This window comes from Mauremys mutica, chromosome 8 (assembly GCF_020497125.1).
Source record: "Mauremys mutica isolate MM-2020 ecotype Southern chromosome 8, ASM2049712v1, whole genome shotgun sequence".
Taxonomy (NCBI): Eukaryota; Metazoa; Chordata; order Testudines; family Geoemydidae; genus Mauremys; species Mauremys mutica.
This window is the reverse complement of record NC_059079.1, coordinates 74,578,516-74,597,366: the sequence shown is the minus strand read 5'-3', so window position 1 is coordinate 74,597,366 and position 18,851 is coordinate 74,578,516. Positions and strand designations below refer to the sequence as shown.

The 18,851-nt window shown below is 39.3% G+C and overlaps 1 protein-coding gene across 10 annotated transcripts in view; it reads left to right on the top strand.

The window, feature by feature from the left end:
• Window positions 1–18,851, top strand: part of ANKHD1 (ankyrin repeat and KH domain containing 1) — a 182,546-nt gene that overhangs the window by 31,258 nt on the left and 132,437 nt on the right. The window lies entirely within an intron of this gene.

Here is an 18,851-nt window from a genome sequence, read left to right as displayed (position 1 = left end):
CAGTCTACAGTAACTCCTCACTTAAAGTTATCCCGGTTAACTTTATTACATTGCTGATCAGTTAGGGAACATGCTTGTTTATAGTCGTGCAATGCTCCCTTCTAATGTCGTTTGGCAGCTGTCTGCTTTGTCGGCTGCTTGCAGGAAGAGCAGCCCGTTGCAGCTAGCTGGTGCGGGCTTGTAACCTGGGTGGACCAGCAGCCCCCTTATCAGCTTCCCCTAAGTTCCCTGTGATGCAGCCACCCAGCAGGCTATCAGTTGCAGGCTATCAATTGCCGGCAGTTCAGCTGTCCCTCCCCGCACTGCCATGTGCTTCTCCTGCCCTCTGCCTTGGAGCTGCTCCCAGAGACTCCTGCTTGCTGTGAGAGGAGGAAAGGGGGGGAGGGAGGCTATTGTCAGGGTGTCTCCCTGCTCCTGCACCCTGCTCTACCCCGTCTCCATATAGAGCAGGGAGGGGTCATGAATGGAGAGAGACAGAGAGAGCTTGGGGCAGCAGCTGCTGTCTCAACTTCCTGATCCACTTAAAAGACAATGCACTTAAGAGTGGGTCAGCTTACTTAAAGGGGCAGTGCACATCTCTCTCTCTCCCCCACACAAGGTGTGCGTCTGTCGCTGTCTCCCCCTCGCTCGTGTTCGTGCTGCCTTGTGTAAGAGGTGACATTTAACAATGTGTTAACCCTTGAGGGCTTAGCCGAGTGCTAGTTCATCATTTAGCATCAAGGCATTCCCTGGGAAATGTACCTTCCTCTTCCACCCTCTAACTTCACCACCTCAGCCAAGCTTAACAATCATCATAGCTGTGAACAGTATTAAATTGTTTAAAACATATACTGTGTATATATCTGTATGATATATAGTTTTTTGTCTGGTGAAAAAAATTTCTCTGGAACCTAACCCCCCCCGCCCCCCCCATTTACATTAATTCTTATGGGGAAATTGGATTCGCTTAACATCGTTTTGCTTAAAGTCACATTTTTCAGGAACAGAACTACAACATTAAACGAGGAGTTACTGTATTTCAAGGCCTTGTGCTGTATAGATTGGACAGCATGGAACATTGAATCAGTGCAGGCACACACAGTTCAGCTGTTGCTGAAATGATGCATCTTTCCTGCGTAGTGGGCCTTCAGTGTTGTTGTCCTTGTTCATATGGGTTCTAGCTGCTGTAGACCTGTTTGTGATACCAGCTTGCTCACCAGATTCATAAGCAGCTGGAGAGTCAAGTGCAATGGTCAGGTATGTTTGCTTACTGGTAGTGTCTGAAGTTCGTTAATCTCTCCTGTCCTTTTTCTACTATGTACCACAAAATAGTGAGGAAAATATGCACTGATAAGTCTGTAGTTGTATTCCTGGATTTGTCTTGTTGAGTGTGGTTTGCAGAACTAGTTTGCCTCCCAAATCCGTGGATGCTCTCAGGACTTAATATAGGCATGCTCATTATTGATTCTGGGACCTATGTCCTGATGACTTGTCCTTTTGAAAGGCTAATGATTCAAATGCTAGAGATGTTTAGTCAGGTGATAACTCTTTCAGTTAATCTGTTTGGTCATTGCATCCTCAAAGAGTCATAATCCCTGAGTAAATGCTCCCATTTCTATTTGAGTGACAAGTGGATCATATCTATGCTGGTTGGTGGGTCTGAGTTGAATTAAAAGTATCTGTTAATGTTTCAGAATCTTGTACATATATCTAGAATGTTGTGTGGGTTTTTTTGGTTTTATAAAGAGATTTATTTTCAGGAGTCTTTCACTGTTTTACTTTAGCTCACCTTTCCTAAGCGGATAGGAGCACAGTTCCTAGAAGCTTTAATTGAAAATGTGGTGGTTTTGGATTCTGAGTGCTATGGAAGCCTTAAATAAAATTTCCAGTGCAAGAGCGTTCCTGTTTGCCATGTTAAAAAAAGCTTTTATTTACTCGTCTCAAAGCATGGCTGATTTTCTCCCCACCCCTACCTCTCCAGGCAGAGGTCTGAGGTCATTCAAATTAACCTGTTTAATTAGAATTAACAAGCATTTTCCACAATATTGTTGTTAAATAGTACTTAAATGATTGGATCACATCCCAAAAAACTGATTTTAAAAACTTAAGTCTGTTAAACCAGATAACTTACGCTTTCTGCTTCATTAGGACCAAATACAAATTGTCTTATTATCTCATGCTTTGAAAAGTTTTAAGAAACAAGGCTTACTTTACTAATAATCAGTTTCTGGTGCTGGGAAGTAATCCTAAACCAGAGAAATCTTTCAATAGTTTTCCTTCACTTTAGAAGACTATTAATAGCACAGCAAGAACAGATTTGAAGCTTAAAAAAAAACACACCCTGAAAAGGGAAAGACACTTGGGGACCCAGATGCACATTTTACATTAAAATCAAGGCCTTGAGTACTTAAACATAATGGAATCAAATTCTGCAGCAGCAAATCTTCCATTCCTCTGCAATGTTAATTTAATTAACTTATTGGTTTTTCATAATTGTGGTTTCCTCTATGGAGGTGCAGTAATATCTTTTATGGAACTCCAATAAGGCTGGATATTTAGGGTCTTTGTAGGAATAGTACCAGCTGCTGGAGGGTGGAAGGGAGGGAGCCCCTTTCCACCACAGCACCTAGTTTGGGATATGGGGAGGGGCATGGTAGGGTTGTGATGTAGTTGTTAGGGCTATATATTTGAATCCATATTACCTTAACCCATCATACTTCAGTCTGGGTGGGACAGAGCTCTGTCCAGTGCCCATAGTTGTTCAGCTTATTCTTAACTTCTGCTTTCAGGGTGGTCCTGACAATTCAGGAGAGCTGTTCTCATTTTTTGTCTCCCCCTTTATGGGGCAGCAGGCTAAGTGAATGTGTTGCTTATGTAATGCAGGCCTTCTTGTGGTGAAAGTAGCACAGAAAGAGGAGGTACCAAGGTCTTTGGGGGGCAATGTGAGCAAAATGTTGGGGCACCTGGTTGCAACCAAATGGCAGATTCGGCACCCAAAACATGGAGTTCTACAGCAGTTTTGCAAAATGCCAATTTCCATAGAACATTCTGTGAACTTAAAATCTTTACATGGGGACCCTAATTAAAAGGAATAAACCATTGAAGTACCATATGTTAATAGGTACAATTCATTACTGCATTCCTTGTGCAGAATTTTAGGAGGGGTGCCAGGAGAAGACCTAGATTAAACTGCTACATTCCACCCTACTTCAATAGGTAGGAAACTGTGTATCTGTAATCAGCTTTGTAAAATTCATAAAGCCCTTTGGGATCCTGTAGACTGAAAGTCTTAATTGAAAGATTTGTTACACAAGACAAGGCTAGAGTAAAAAATTGTGATTATAAATTAGGTTTGAAAGTAGGACTGGGGCAAATCCTAAATGGGAATATGTAATCAAAACCACATTTACAGTGTACAAATTCTGTAATTTGGAAACATTTCAAGAAGTTCATACTTAAAACAAACTCTTAAAACAATTTATCAGTTTGTCTCGTGAGAAACTATATGCAGAAAGTTGCTGAAAACTGTTATCCAGCTTGGGAAATCTTCTGTGCATGAGGCCTAAATGACTGACATCTTCCCAAAAATTGCTTGCTTCCTCCCTCAAAATAAACTTATAAAAAGTATGTGCTGACAATCAAGCATTGAACACATGCAGGAGTAAATGTGGATAAGGAATCAGTTCACCTCTAGCACCTCAGACCCCTGAATTCTTGCTGAGGACTTACACAGACAAGTGATGGAATGGGATCCTATTGATCTACATAGCTGTTTATATTCAAGGAAACAGAACTGAATGGTATGTTGCCAACTTGGTGCCAATATAATGTATGATCTCCTTGGCTGATAACCTTTTAACCGGGACTGGTAATCCAGTAGTATTCATGCATGTACTGTAGGTACTAAACAGTGTGAAGCCAAGCTTGTATAAAATTATGTTGGAACCTTATTAGTAAGGTGACCAGCAGGACTTCATGGTTGACTTCCTCAGAAATCCCATCTATGCCATGTCCTTGTAGGAAGAGATTAGAGGCCTCTATTGTAAGAAAGTTAGTGGGGAAACTTAGAAATTTTGTTTGAGGGGGAACAAAGAATCTGTTCAACTAAGGACAGGTTCTTTGGCTGCTGACATACAAGTTTGATATGAATCCAGATTAGAATTCAGAGATCTGTAATCAATCAGAGGAGAAAGCTGCAAAACAGGATGTATGGGAATCTGTAAAAACAGGTATGGGGACCTCTGTAGCTTCTAGAGCTCTTGGCAGATCTGCATATGGTGATCATATTATCTATGTTGAGAGGTAGTCAGAAGTGATAGAACACCAATCTCTTTTTAATGCTAGTTGTCCATTAATTCTGTCTAAATTCAATAGCTGGCTGGGCAATCAATGCCTGATGGTGTTTGTAAGTCTTGGTGGGAATGAAGAGCACAGTTATGTCACATGGGCTGGCTATATTTTGGCAGGTAGGGAGGGCACAGAATGCCCCATGTTATTCCATCTTTTAAATGAATAGATGGAAGCATAAATCAAACATGCTAGTTTTATTTCTGTCCAAGGTCAAATTGAAAGAATGGATTGAAAATATTTAGTGGTTCTAAATAAGTCAACTTAATTTTACAAAAATATCTTGTCAGATAAACCTAACCTGCTGGGATTGGGGAGGGTGGGGGATGGGAGATAGGGTAGTCAGCATGCTGGTTTGAGGTCAGTAATGTTCTAAGACTTGCAGTCCAGAATTCAGTAAATATTTTGGAGAAAGTGATCAGTTGGCCAGCCACTGAGTATTAATCATGGCAAGATAAATTTGATAGTATATTGCACAAGAACCTGAGTTTTCAAAGGTGATGAGTACCTTTAGATTTCACTGATTAAAACTGAAGTTATAGATGCTCAGCACTTCTGAAAATCAGGCCCTAATTGGGTTGAAGCAGCATTCCATTGAAAGTGGTGGTCAAAGTAGGTGGGAATTACTAAGTGAGATCTCTAGGGATTGATTCCTTGCTTATCCAGACTCTCTCAAATGCCCATGACATTTCAGTTGTTTGCAAGGCTGTAGTTTCTGCTTGCATTTATTTTAATGACTTGATGCAAAATTGAGCTTAAAGAACAAAAGACACTGCAATTGAAAATTTATTCCATACGTGATGAATGAAAGTAGATGTTAACTATTAGGGGTAAGGATCTAGGATGTTGCTCACAATAAATTCTATCAGAAAATGACTTGAATTTAAATTCACAATGTATGTATTTGTTCCAGTTTACTCAATGTACATACTTAAAATGAAAGGGATATTAGCAGTAACATGAACAGAGATTGGAACATACCCTCACTGATGGAGAATTGACTTAGTAATTGGACAAGTGCATCACTCCTTGGCAGTGTTTCCAAGGTCCTATTTTTGCTTGGTATTACACACTTGTGCAAAAAATCCATCTTCAAATTTATTTTACAAATTTTAAATCTGTGGCATGATGGAGTGTGGGAAATTCAGTACAGCAGAAATACTTTTATTGAGTGTTAGATGGTGGTATAATTCCAGTGCACACTGCAGTTTGGTTAAACTGCAACTTGTAATACAAAATTGGCAGTGTGCAGAAGTGTGTAGTAGCTCTTCCTGGCAGTTTAGAAACACGTCTTATTTGCAAGAATGACTCTGAAATCTGCTTAAACTAATTTACAAAAATATCATTTTTACAACTTGTTCTGTGATACAGTACTCCTGTGTTCTGTGAGGGAGTAGTTTGAATTAAAATAACTATATATTTTGAAGCAACTAAATAATGACAGTACCTATCAATAAAAATCTGGTAGGCCTAATTCTAATGATAGTTCTGTTGGATACTGGGGCTATACAATTAAGATACTCTACTATTTTTTGTTGATTGTACCTTGAATACTTTTGCCTTTTGAGATACTGATCTATTATAGTGACTTGTTCATTCTCTCTCTTCACTATCTAAAGATTCAGAGTGGGAAGGAATATATGGTATGTGATATTTTAAAATGTTTGCTTTATTGTATCAGAAACTATCTGAAGTCTCTTGCATGTAGTATCATTAATCTTTTATTTTTGTAAGCATACTATCATAAACATAAGTAGTTTACAGGTTTCTGCATGATTAAATGCTATAGGTTTCTAATCTGATAGGCCTTTTCTGGTGTAAATCAAATTAACATCAATATTTGGAAAGTGCTTCTGTTCCAAAGGCTACATTTTTTTTTGATGGGAGCCCCTTTCACTAAGCTGCTCCTTTGAAGAGAATTTAAAATTTCTCCTGTAACCATAAACTGGTAGAATATATGTAATACACAAAAGTAAATTTGAGCTGTACTATTTCCCTGTAATGGTATACTCTTTTCTTGTAATCGAGCAAAGTTAAGGTGTTGAGATGTTGGAATAGTCCTAAAGCTTCCGCCTTTTGAAAAACACCCCTCCTGCCCTCCCCCCCCCCCCAAACCAACCACCCCACAACCTGAAATGTTAAACTTAACTATGGTAACTTTCTCAAGAATCTGCTTTTCTCAGCATACTTTTTATTTGAAGACGTCGTTCGTCTCTTCATTTTAAGGTATAGCAATATTCACTCTGTTTCTAGGATATCTTGTACTGAATTATTAAAGCTAGCAAACTCCTTAGACAAACACTGTCTGCAGAATATAAATCTCACTGCCTTTCTCCATTCTGTAAAAGTGTTTAGTAGCTATTTGTAAGCACAATATAACTCTGTGCCATTGGCTAACTGCAATTACATTTAAAATGTTTTTTTTAAAAGTACAAGCAACTCTATTTTTCCTTCTAATTCCAGTTAATAAAGAGAATTTTGTCTTCATTTTAGTTAAACTTAACTCAGACCCTGTTTCTACAAGACTGAGTCCTTGTCCTGCTCTAATAGTAGTCAGTTATGGGGATGATTTTTTTCTGGAAGAATGAACAAATATCAATTTTCAGTGGTCCTAATAATGTGTTATATTAGGGTTTTCAACCCCTCACCCTTTTTTTTTTTTAAACACCAGTGCTTTTGCAGATGCTGTAAATAAACAGAAAACTGTTTTCCTGGCAACTACTCATCTGCTTTCCAGAGAGGCACAGCACATCATGACCAGCACTTTATTTATAGTCCTGTTTTATTTGCTCCCTGATATCAGATGGTAATGAACTTGTATCAGAATTAAAACATCGGGTCATCTTTTAATTGTATGTTTTTCCTGCATTCATAAGTCTCAATAGTCACAAACGGTATTTTGATTATAATCATATTCTAACTCCTTAGGGAAAGGGGCACTAAGGGTATGTCTACATTGCGAAGTTGTCGACAAAACTTCTGTCTTTCGCGGGTACTTAAAAAAGCCCCCCTGCGAAAGGCAAAAGTTTTGCCGATGCAAGTGGCGCTTTCTGCTGACAAAGTTAACACTGCTCGTGGGGCTGGGAGTATTTTATCGGCAAAAGTGCCGACAGTGTACTGACAAAGAGCGTTTACACACGCTGACTTGTTGCTAAAAGCTGCGTGGTGTAGACAAGCCCTAAGTGTCAAACCTCTGAGATATGACAGCAGTGATCTGAAGCTGTCATGTCTGTAAGGCTTTGCACTATCATTGGTAAAACTTTTGTCGTTCAGAGGTGTGACAGACACATTTTCCCCCCTGCCCCCCAGGGAATGACAAAAGTTATACTGACAGAGCTACCGCCTCTCGTTGGGGGTGGATTTATTTTGTCAGTGGGAGAGTGCTCTCCTGCCAACAAAGAGCAGCTACATGGCGCATCTTTTAGCGGCACTGCTGTGTTGCTAAAAGGTGTGTAGTGTAGACATAGCCTAGGAGTGCTTTGTTCTAGACCTAAGTAATTGTGAATTGGCTCAGTGTGGAAATGATTGGATTGGTCATTGTTTATACAAGGAACTATTTGTTCTAAACCTTCTTTAGTATCTACTACAGAAAGATTCTGAGGGGCAAAGAGGTACGTGAATGTTCAGTGTTGGTGGTCTGCCTGCCATTAATACTGAGTATTCTCAAACCTCTTTGCCTCTCAGAATCTTTGTGTAGTAGGTACTGAAGAAGGTTTAGGACAAAAAGTTCCAATCTCTGTAAAATGGAACTTCTTTTTATGGTGTATATACCTTTCCCTCCCTACCCTTTTCTCTGTGCACATAATAAAGGTCAATGGGCTGAGGGAAAAGTCAGTCTTAGTAGTGACTCTTAACTTGGACAATGAGATCATGGTTTGCAGCCCTCAGATTCTCTAGTTTTCCAATCAGAATGCTGCTTTGCAGGAATATGTTTCAATCTGTAAATTTACCCAATCTGGACATACAATATATTGTGTGGACTTCATGGTTCTAAAACTTCAGAAAGTTCTGATCTCCAGCCTTTTTACGCACAAGATCACGTTTTGAATTTAAGATCAACCCAGGATCTACCCTGCCCCTTCCCTGAGGTCCCGCCCCCTTCACTCCTTCCCCCTCCCTCCATCACTCGCTCTCCCCCACCCTCACTCACTTTCACCGGGCTGGGGCAGGGGGTTGGGATGTGGGAGAGGGTGCAGGCTCTGGGCTGGGGCTGAGGGGTTCACCATGTGGGAGGGGGCAGGGGGTTGGGGTGCAGGAATGAGAGGTGCAAGCTCTGGGAAGGCGTTTGGGTGCAGGGGTCATATGGTCACACTGCACCTAATCTCAGAATCCACTGGACATTTCATGAGTTTTACTTTTTAGTAGTGTCATTTGTGGTTTATAGATCTAAAATCCTTTAGGGATTGTCACAAATCAGTAGTATTCTCAACTGTGGAGTGTGCATTGGTTGAGCCTGAGGTAGGAGGTTGGGGTGCAGAAGTGAGAGGTGCAAGCTGTGGCAGGGAGTTTGAGTGCAGGAGGGGGCTGTGGGAGGGGATGCGAGGTGCAGGCTCTGGCCGTGAGGTGCTTACCATAGGCAGCTCTTGGTCAGCAGTGCAGTGGGGCTCAGGCAGGCTGCCCTCCTGTCGTGGCACCATGCTGCTCCCAGAGGTGTCTGGCTGCTGGTCTCTGTGGTCCCAGGGTGGGGAGGGGGAGGCGGCAGTGTGATGCCCCTGCCCCAGCATTGTGCCCCCCCGGCTCCCCAGGGGCTGCAGAGATGTACCAGCTGCTTCTGTGAGTGGTGTGGGGCCATGGCAGGCAGGCAGCCTGCCTGAGCCCAACTGTGCTGGATTGAGCTTAACTTCTTGACTCATTTGCTTGGAGCGGTGCTTGGGCGAGCTCAGAGGGACTCGGGACTACTTGGTCAGGATTGGAAGTGACTTGTAGCGGCCCGGAGATCACGATTAACTGGCAGAGGCTCCAGGATCTACCAGTTGATCATGATCGACCGGTTGGTGACCACTGTTTTAGAATAACCATATCGGCCAGAACATGTGTTTTTCTTGATGTCTAATAACAAATCCATTGTAAATATGCATCAGGTATAATTTTAAGATTGACTCGATAAGGGTTAACACTGTTTCTGTTCAGATCTCTCTTGAAGGGACACATTCTGGCACACTGTTGCAGGAAAGCTGATACGTCTTTCGGTGACAATATCTTGAGCATTTGGATGCTCACTTTTATATTTTATTTCTTCTACATTTGGTTAAGAAAAAATTAGTTAGAAAATCCTTTTATGAAAAAACACAATATTCCTTCAAGGTTAAAACTTGCTTTACTAGGACAGTGCTACTTGGAGCTCAAAGCGTTCTCTGCAAAGCCTTAGAGCAGCTACTTTGATGGGAAGACTTAATGTACACTTGTTAAATAAATGGTTGCTGTAACTTACACAAGAGTTGCAGAATCTGCCAGTAGGGGGTAAATTGTTGGTTCTGTCTTGGAAGCAATATTTTTATGTGAAACTAGGCTTAGTTAAACATGGGGAGAAAAAAATGTTAAGATCTTTGCTTCATTTTGGAGACATACAGCTAAAATTCTGGTAACTGTTGCTCTGGAGCCAAATATCTTTTCCATAGAATGTATTTTATTTGCTTCACTTGTTTGCCCTGTAAGTGTTTGTACTGTACAGTACAGTACAGTAGCAGGTAGCTATAGAAGTAATTCTTTGTTTTGATTTTTGACTTGAGTGCAGAGGAATTAATGCTTTTCAGTTGTTGAAGTATAGGAGGGAAGCTAGAAAACTTTTTTTGTCGAACTGGAGTTACTTGTTGGCAAAATTTGAATACTCCAGAAGCGTGTTACATACTTGAACACTGTACATTTTCCAAGCATATGTGATTGATCTGTTTGTTCCAGTTTCCATTTACAACCTAAATATTGGTGTTTGAATATAAAGAGGCTTACGTTCTAAATGCGTTTGTGCATTTCAGAAGTAATTTATTCCAATGAAGAAATGAAAAAGATGGTATTTCCATCATTTAATAGCTACAAGTCAGTACCCTGGGAGAAAATAAAGACACTGTGTTGAGAGATTGTTTTTATCATTTGGCCTAGTGCACACACAAATTGGAAACTGCATGAGAACCAGGGAGACTCCAGAGTTGGTTTTCCTTAAGCACTTTACTTTTGAAAAGCACCTTCAATTAATAATTATTTAAAATATCGAAGTATGGTGCATTAATAACATGCTTGTGGGGTTATGTATAGGAAGCATTCACAAGTTTGTACTTTAATATTAGAAACTGAACTTTTCACTGTTGTTAATGAAATAACTTTAGTTTAATGATAAATGCAAAGTGATTAAAATCATTGTCACCACAAAATCATGTTTATTTGATGTTTACAAAAATACTATAGTCAAACACATTTTTTTTATCAGGAGTAGCAATGAAATAAGTCAGTTTTAAAGTATTTCGAATATTGTTCATTATAAACTTTAATCTAAAATGATAGTAGTACAAATTAGATGGCTTTAAAAAACTGATTTAAATGAAGAAAAATCTGATTTAAATCACTCCACTTGGGCTTTGACTTTGTTCAAACATTTTGAACTTAATAGCGAAGGGTGATGGCAATTACTAGAACCAACAATTTAGTCTACAGTAGTCAAACAGGCAGTTCTAGTTTATAGCCTGAATTGACAGCCACCTGCTCTGGGTGTGGCTAGAAGTGTTATGAGATGCAAGGTTGTTAGTTATTTTGGAAACAAGGGCACATTGTGCATATCAGTAACAGACTGTCTGGACTGGGTATCATGACATGTTCTCCTACTTAAGACAGGAATAACAAGATAGTTAAGAAAAGTAACAGTGCAAACTCTTTGGGTTGACTACATTAAAAACCCATGATTGAATATATGTTGGCATCTTAACATCAGTTTTATTTTAACCTTACTAATTTTTAGGTATAACTGGACCAAAGGAAATTCAGTTATATTGATACTTGACTGAGAGTAGCCATCCTAACAGATGAAACTCCATGCAAATTCTTTTTTCTCTTGACAGTGTCTTTAATGCAGCAGTTTGCTTTCTAGATCTGTTTGACACAAAAGGCAATGAAACTGAGATATGGCAGTGCTCTGAGAACCATTTAAAGTACCTAAATACACAGAAAGATCAAAATTTTGTATGCCTAGTTATGTATAAAACCACTCTTTCTAAATACATATTGAAATGAAATACCAGATTATTTTACTAGTTCAATAAAGTCAGGCCAGATAAAAAATTAAGAATAAAAAAAATTGGACTTTATTTTCTTTTTTTAAAATATATTTTAAACTAAATTTGAAACTATAACCTATACAGGCCTAAATTTACTATATTAAAATAGTTTAAAAAATGTTCAAGCTCCACATGTTTGCTTCCAACATTTGAGAGAGCCAAAACACTGAACTGGTGGAAGTCATTGGCCAGAATTTGTGAAGAGCTAAACTAGCTTTTGACAGTAGTAGTCTCTTCTGCAGATACAGAGAATATTTTCACTTCTGTTGAATGATTAGTTCAGTCAAAGTTGAGAAACTGGGAGTTGAAAGAACAAGAATTTTTTCCCCTTTTATTATAAAAAGTTTATATGAACACTGGTATACTAGTAACTAGTTCATACTTTTACTGCTCAGTACACTTGAAGATGTTTTCTACATCAGGGGTCAGCAGCCTTTCAGAAGTGGTGTGCCGAGTCTTCATTTATTCACTCTAATTTAAGGTTTTGCATGCCAGTAATACCTTTAAACATTTTTAGACGGTCTCTTTCTATAAATCTATAATATATAACTAAACTATTGTTGTATGTAAATTAAATAAGGTTTTTAAAATTAAATTAAAATTCATTTAAAATTAAATTTAAAATGCAGAATGCCCCCGGACCGGTGGCTAGGACCTGGGCAGTGTGAGTGCCGCTGAAAATCAGCTTGTGTGCCGCCTTCGGCACATGTGCCATAGGTTGCCTACCTCTGTTCTACATGCATATCTTGTTCTCTGCGTCTGAAAATACATGTCAATTTTTATTCGTTCTATTAGCCATCCAAACAGATGTTCAGTACAACTGTTTTATTACACATCAAGGGAAACTGATTACTCTAAGTGTTACATAAGTACTTCTGCAAATTTAAAAGTTAATGTATGTTAATGAGACTAATGGACATTAGCTTCAAAAAAGACTACAGAGCACCATCCATTCGTAAACAGTTTATGAACATATATGGGAATAATTTCATTTACTATTAAAATGTAACCATCTCAGTGAGGTGGAAGTGGCTGCTGATTAACAGCACACAAACAACTATCCCGGGACAGAAGTAGAGATCACTTTTCTGAATATTTTTGCAGCAACATGCAGTGCATTTGTGCACTATTTAAATCAAAGTGGTGTAAACTCTCCATTTTAATATTTAATTAAATAATTTTAATGTATACCAGCAAAGGCAGGTAAACTTTATTTTAATCTAGCTTTGCATTTGTACTTGTTTTCCTAAAGAGAGGTTGATTCCTGTTAGTTGGTAACCATTCAAACATGCCGATTTGCAACTAAATACAGCTTTTACACTAAATTTGGTTATTTTTAATAGCCAGGAGGATATAATATATCTATTCATAATTATTTAACCAATTACATAGTTTAACATACGTTTCTTCAGATTTGGTCTGTACTTATGTTAAAAATTGACTAATAACAAATGCATCAATTTTTCACTCATGATGTGTCAAGCTGCATTTGGATGGAAATTGGAACTTTAAAAATGCACAAAAAAGCATTTTAAATTTGTTTTTAATAGTTAAGTAAAACTACCTTAAATGTGTTGGATACATATGAAAAAAGGTTTATCAGAACATGCTTTAAAATTTAAAACTAAAATTTGGGCTGAATGGGTTTTCCTGCTAAATCTTCTTAAATTATGATCTAAGCCTCTCGACTTGTAGCTGGCTAGGATAAATTATTACACAGTTACTTGGCTTGTAAAAGGAAGTTTCATTTCCTGCAAGATATGTCATTGCACAGCATTGCACTAGTCAGAACTGGTTTGCTACATTAGACTTTTATGCTATGTTCCATAGTAAACTTAAGGTACAGAAACACTTTTCCTTTTCATATTCCAGTGTAAATTGTACATTACAGGCTGTGAAACCTGTAAAACCTTAGTGCCTGTGTTTTTGTTCAAGGTAGCTGTGTGCGGAGTTGAGACATCTGCTAGACAAGGCTGAGGGCTTCCTTACAAGGCTCTAGCTTGCCATCCTTTTGATTCCTAATCCCTTTAGGATCCTTGATAAGGTGGCAGGGCTAATTCATGTTGGGCCTCCACTTGGAGGAGTCACACTAGCTGCCGGTGAGTCTAGTGCTATGCAAGCAGCTTGAATGCTTCCCTTTAATGCAGTGGTGTGCATCTCCTTTTTGGGAGCGTGCAAGCCGCTTGCACACATTAACGTGACCAGAGACAGCTGCTGGTGAGCCTGGTGCCCGTGCCAGTGGGCAGGGCTGGGGGCAGTACAGTGACGCCGAAGGAGCTGCCTGGCCTGGCACTGGTTCCTGTGAGCAGCAGCCCAACGTGCTGCTGCTGTCATCACTGCCCTTCCTGGTAGAGCCCTGCAGCTTCATGGATATAAATTTTGTATCCACACAGGGCTCTAGGTGTTTGTACACAAGTGCAAGGAGTTTCACCCATCTGAGTATTTAATCTGAGTGCTTGGTATTAAATGAGGATATTGCAATAATAGGCATCACGGAAACTTGGTGGAAGGATGATAATCAATGGGGCACAGTAATAGCAGAGTACAAAAATATATAGGAATGATAGAGTAGGTCACACTGGTGGAAGAGTAACACTATATGTGAAAGAAGACACAGTAAAAATCTTAAATGTATCAAACCTCATCATAGAATCTCTATGGATAGAAATTCCATGCTTGAATAATAAGAGTATAGCAGTAGGAATATACTCCTGACCAGGATGGTGATTGTGAAATGCTCCAGGGAGATTAGAGAGGCTACACAAAACCCAATAATAGGATTTCAACTATCCCCATGTTGACTGGGTATATGTCACCTCACGATGGAATGCAGAGATAAAAATTCGAGATACCATTAATGACTGCTTCTTGGAGCATCTAGTCCTGAAACCTACAAAGTGTCGCACAGGATCTGGTCCAAGAGGTGAATGTAGCTGAACTGCTCAGTAATAGTAACTCTAATATAATTCAATTTAACATCTTTGAAGGGGGGAAATACCAAAGAAATCCACCACAGTAGCATTTATCTTCAAAAGGGGGAACTTCATAAAAAGGAGGTTAGTTAAATAGAAATTAAAAAGAACAATCACAAGAGTGAAAAGCCTGCAAGCTGCATGAAAACTTTAAAAACACCATAATAGAGGCTCAAATTAAATGTATACCCGAGTTTAAAAAAAAAAAGAGTACCATAAAAAGGAACCTTGGCTAAACAGTGTAAAAGAGGTGGTTAGAGAGAGACACATTTAAAAAATTGGAAGTCAGATCTTACTATGAACATAAACTCTAGCAAGTCCAGTGTAAAATAAATAAATATAAAATATAAAAATAAAAATAAAATTAGGTAGGCTAAAAGAGAATTAGAACAACTAGCAAAAGACACAAACGTTACAAAGGGATCTCACAAAACTGCCTGACTGGGCAACAAAATGGCAGATGAAATTCAATGTTGATAAATGCAAAGTAATGCATATTGAAAAACATAATCCCAACTATACATATAAAATGATGGGGTCTAAATTAACTGTTACCACGCAAGAAAGAGATCTTGGAGTCGTGGATAATTCTCTGAAAACATCCACTCAATGTGTAGCAGCAGTCAAAAAAGCGAGCAATGTTGGTAGTCATTCAGAAAGGGATAGATAATTAGACAAATTAGGGGTTGGGCCAAAAGAAACCTGATGAGGTTCAACAAGGACAAGTGCAGAGTCCTGCACTTAGTACGGAAGAATCCCATGCACTGCTACAGACTAGGGACTGAATGGCTAGGCAGCAGTTCTGCAGAAAAGGACCTAGAGGCTACAGTGGACGAGAAGCTGGATATGAGTTAACAGTGTACCCTTGTTGCCAAGAAGGCTAACAGCATTTTGGGCTGTATAAGGTGGGGCATTGCCAGCAGCTGGTGGGACGTGATCATTCCCCTCTATTTGACATTGGTGAGGCCTCATCTGGAGTACTGTGTCCAGTTTTGGGCCCCATACTAGAAGGATGTGGATAAATTGGAAAGAGTCTAGCGGAGGGCAACAAAAATGATTAGGGGGCTGGAACCCAGGATTTATGGGGAGAGGCTGAGGGAACTGGGATTATTTAGTCTAGAGAAGAGAAGAATGAGGGGGGATTTGATAGCTGCTTTCAACTACCTCAAGGTCCCTCACCAAAGAGAATGGATCTAGACTGTTCTCAGTGGTAGCAGATGACAGAACAAGGAGTAATGGTCTCAAGTTGCAGTAGGGGAGGTTTAGGTTGGATATTAGGAAAAACTTTTTCACTAGGATGGTGGTGAAGCACTGGAATGGGTTACCTAGGAAGGTGGTGGAATCTCCTTCTTTAGAGGTTTTTAAGGCCAGGCTTGACAAAACCCTGTCTGGGATGATTTAGTTGGGGATTGGTCCTGCTTTGAGCACGGGGTTGGATTAGATGACGACCTGAGGTCCCTTCCAATCCTGATATTCTATGATTCTCTAATAAGACAGGAAAATATATTACCTCTATATAAATCCATGGTACACCCACCTCTTGAATACTACATGTAGATGTGGTCACCCGATCTCAAAAAAGATGTACTGGAATTGGAAAAGGTTCAGAAAGGGGAACAAAAATGATTAGAGGTATGGAGTGGTTTTCTCAGAGGCTTGTTAAGACAGCTACCCAATAGAAGTCATCCCATGATGTGCGTCAAAGCAGCACCTTGTCTCAGACCCCCATGAGGCCTCAGTTCCAACCTGCACTCTTAATCTGGTCCTTAAAATTCTTTAGTCTGATCTTTGAGTTTGTGATTTTGATTCTTAATGTCTGAGTCTTACCTATGAAGAGAGATTAAGAAGACTGAGACTTTTCAGTTTGGAAGGGACAACTAAGGGGGGGATATAGTAGAGGTGTATTTAAATCATGATGTGGCGAAAGTAAATAAGGAAGTGTTGTTTACTCCTCATAATGCAAGAACTACGGGTAACCAAAATGAAATTCAAAAAAGAACTAGATAAATTCATGGAAGATAGGTCTATCAACAGCTATTAGCCAGGATGGGCAGGGATGGTGTCCCTAGCCTCTGTTTGCAAGAAACTGGGAATGGGCAAGGGAATGGATCCCTTGATGATTACCTGTTCTGTTCATTTCCTCTGAAGCACCTGGCATTGGCCACTGTCAGAAGACAAAATACTGCGCTAAATGCACCTTTGGTCTGACCCAGTATGGCCATTCTTATGTAAGACAAACTAAGAGCAAAATTTGTTTTAAGTACATCCGAAGCAGGAAGCCAGTGGGGCCATTGGATGATTGAGATTCTAAAGGAGCACACAAGGAAGACAGGGTCATTGTGGAGAGCCTGAAATTAATTCTTCGCACTGTTCTTCACTGCAGAAGATGTGAGGGAGATTCCAAGAACTGAGCCATTCTGTGTAGGTAACAGATCTGAGGAACTGTCCCAAATTGAGGTGTCAAGTAGAGTGGTTTTTGGAACAAATTGATAAATTAAACAGTAATAAGTTACCAGGACCAGATGGTATTCACCCAGGAGTTGTGAAAATTCATATATGAAATTGCAGAACTACTAAAAGTGGTATGTAATCTAACATTTAAATCAGCCTCTTTACCAGATGACTGGATGATAGGTAATATAATGCCAATTTTTTTAAGAAGACTCCAGAAGTGATCTTGGCAATTACAAGCCAGTAAGGCTAACTTCAGTACCAGGCAAATTGGTTGAAACTGTAGTAAAGATCAGAATTATCAGATGCATAGATGAACGCTCTACGTTGGAAGAGTCAACACTGCTTTTGTAAAGGGAAGTCATGCCTCACCAATCTCTTAAAATTCTTCAAGGGAGTCAAACATGGACATGGGTGATCCAGTGAATACAGTGTATTTAGACTTTCAGAAAGCCTTTGACAAGGTCCCTCACCAAAGGCTGTTAAGCAAATAAAGCAGTCATGGAATAAGAGGGAAGGTCTTCTCCTGGATCAATAACTGGTTAAAAGACAGGATACAAAGGGTTGGAAAAAATTATCAATTTTCACAATGGAAAGAGGTAAATAGTGGGGTCTCCCAAGGATCTGTATAGGAGCAAGTGTTCAACATACTCATAAATTATCTGGAAAAGGTGGTAAATAGTGAGATGGCGAAGTTTGCAGATGCTACAAAATTGCTCAAGATAGTGAAGCCCAAAGCTGACTGCAAAGAGTCACAAAGGGATTTCTCGAAACTGGGCAACAAAATGGCAGATGAAATTCAGTGTTAATAAATGCAAAGTAATGCACACTGGAAAACCATAATCCCAATTATATGTACAAAATGATGGGGTCTAGATTAGCTGTTATCACTTACAGCTCCCTGCTGCTGCGAGAGGAGGCAGGACCCAGCATCTCCCCGCTGCCAGGGCTAAAGTCACTGAGGTCTTTGGAAGTCATGGATTCTGTGACTTCCGCAACCTTCATGACAAAATCCTAGTCTTAGTCATAGGGAACCATACTGTTCCAGCCCTGTGGAAAACAGCTGGTTGAAAGAAGGTAGCATTTCACTATTTTTTTCAGAACTAATTCCACTTTCAGTTAAATGTTAATTTTTAAAAAAATTTTTTGAAAAGTTTCACTTCAGTGGGAAGAGAACACTTTCTCACGTTTATTTTTTTTTTCAGTGTGAGTGTAGGAAAGTAATTGTGAAAAGTCATGTGGGGCTTTTTCACAAGTTATTTTTGGTATCAAAATTTTTGTTTTGAGTTTTCTTCAAGTGGGAAATTTCAAAAACATTTTTAGGAAACTTTTGTTCTAGTCAGAATACCATTTTTCGACTTTGGGCAAAAAATTTCAACTAGCTCTATTTGGAATGTTTAGATCAGATCTGTACCACTTGAGCTAACAATTTACCACTGCCAACAGCTACTTTATCTTCTATCCAGAGTTGCAATCAGTAGAGGCTCTCCTTTCTTCTCACTGCTGACAGGGCATTCTCTAAGGGCTTTCAAATTTGTGGAAGTTAGTTGGAAAAAAATTAATACTTCATCTTGCCAATGAAAATTGTTGCAACTCTCAGGAAGACTGTTTTTGCTTTGTATCCAACTACCATAAGAGAGTTTACTTGGAGCATGAAGGACTATTTGATAAAACCATAGCCTACACTTTACACAACAAAAGAGGCACTAAACTTACATATACAGTTGACAGAGTTTCAGAAGAACTTTTATGAATACAGGATGACACTACTGTTGCAGTCTCAATGGAAATCTTGCTCGATCTAGTGATCAAAGAACTAACACCACATAAGAATGAATTG